This window comes from Penaeus vannamei, chromosome 20 (assembly GCF_042767895.1).
Source record: "Penaeus vannamei isolate JL-2024 chromosome 20, ASM4276789v1, whole genome shotgun sequence".
NCBI lineage: Eukaryota > Metazoa > Arthropoda > Malacostraca > Decapoda > Penaeidae > Penaeus > Penaeus vannamei.
In genome coordinates, this window is record NC_091568.1 from 12,340,019 (window position 1) to 12,342,015 (window position 1,997).

The following is a 1,997-nucleotide window of genomic DNA, read 5'->3' on the forward strand; positions in this document are numbered from 1 at the left end:
TATCTACTTACCTATCTATCTACTTGTCTATCCATCTAACCATCTGAGTATCTGTCTACCTAATCCTCTAACTGATTATCTATGCAATTGTACATCTATCCGCCTATCTATCTATCTATCACCTGTCCAGTTATCTATCTATCTGTATATCTATTTAAAGGATAAATGAAACGTCGTCAGTTTTGATACAACTGGATTAATAAATTGATGTAAAATGACTACAGGAAAAATAATAAACACCCTTTAACCCTCTTTACTACATAACGACCATTATCAAGATCATTATCAACTATTGCCAAGATCATCATCAATCCTCATCAAGATCATTACAGAATATTGTCAAGATCGTCATCAATTATATATCAAAGTCATTATCAAATATCATCTCCATTATCTACGAAGCTAAAGAGATTAACACAGAAATTCACTCGTAGTTACCTTAATCAATTGAACTTTGATGACTACTTTTCCCTCTACATATGCATTATCTGATTATCATTTCCATTAATCTGATCACAACTGGTACCTTTAATTAGCTTGAAACAACAAATATGTACATAATATAATGCCAAGAAACAAGGAAATCGTAGATGAACGGGAGAAGGATACACCGATCTCATTCAGAAAACCGAACTGAACCAAATAAAAGCAAAATAAAAGTAAAATAAAAAACAAAAACAAATGAAAAATAGAAATAAAAATAAATGAATAATAGAAAACCAGATCAAGCCAAAAGCAAAAACAAAACAAAACAAATAGACTAACAAACAAACAAAAAAAAAACAAAAAAACGATTGATTGCATTAATTGATATATTAAAGGTTTGTATGAGAGGTTTTGGTAATAAAGTGATATGATTAGAATGAGGTTGTAGTGCGTCATATTTGTTGATTTTTTTTTCTTAAGATCGGTTTCGTCTTCCTCTTTTTTCCTCTTCTTTTTCATCATCATCTACTTCTTCTTTGTCATCCTTTTCTTGTTCTTCTTCCTCTTCTTCTTAATTATCATCATCTTCTTTCTCATTTTCTTTTTTTTCTTTTTCGATATTACCATAATTTTTTTCTTTCTTCTTATTTCTTCTTCCTCGTCTTCCTCTTCTTCCTCTTCTTCACTTTAAATATCACCTTTAAGAGTATTTCATACGTCATTTTCTTTTCTCATTTTCGCATATATAACTTTCACTACTTATACATTCATGAGTAGTTTTTGAATATTGTTTTCTTACAGAGTAACACACACACACGCACACATACAAACACACACACACACACACACACACACACACACACACACACACACACACACACACACACTCACACACACACACACACATACACACACACGCACGTACGCAAACACATTCACACTAACACATTCACACATACATATTTTCCTTTCTGATAGTTTTATTTATATGATTTCCTATCAAGATTTAACTTCAAACAGCATCTATTGTTCCTCTACATTCACTTTTGAATATCATTCATTATTTTCATCTCATCAATTCATAGTTTTAGTCTCGTGTCCCCCCAAATGTTTCTTTACAACATATACATTTAATTCCTTATGTTTTTTTTCAAGTTTAGCATAATCTGATGATCGTATCACCCTTATTGCTAATTAAAACATGCATTTACAACCAACATTTACCATTATCAGTAACTTGGCTTCCTTTATCTACATATTTTCTTCGTCGTAACATTTTCGCGCATCTTCTGAGAATCATTATTACCCCAATGAGCGCCGTTATTGCATACATTGCTGTTTTTCGTGTTGTTATCTCACCATTAATGTTGCTGATACGGTGATACGGCAATGCACACTGGCACTGCAATGGCATTTATTGTTATCGCAAACACGAGAGGAGAGAGTGGAGGAAGAGGATGAGGAGAATGAGGATGAGGATGAGGAGGAAGAGGTGGAGGATGAGGATGGGGAGTGGGGGGAGAGAAGGATGAGGATAGGATGAAGATAGGGGGAGAGGGGGGATGAGGATG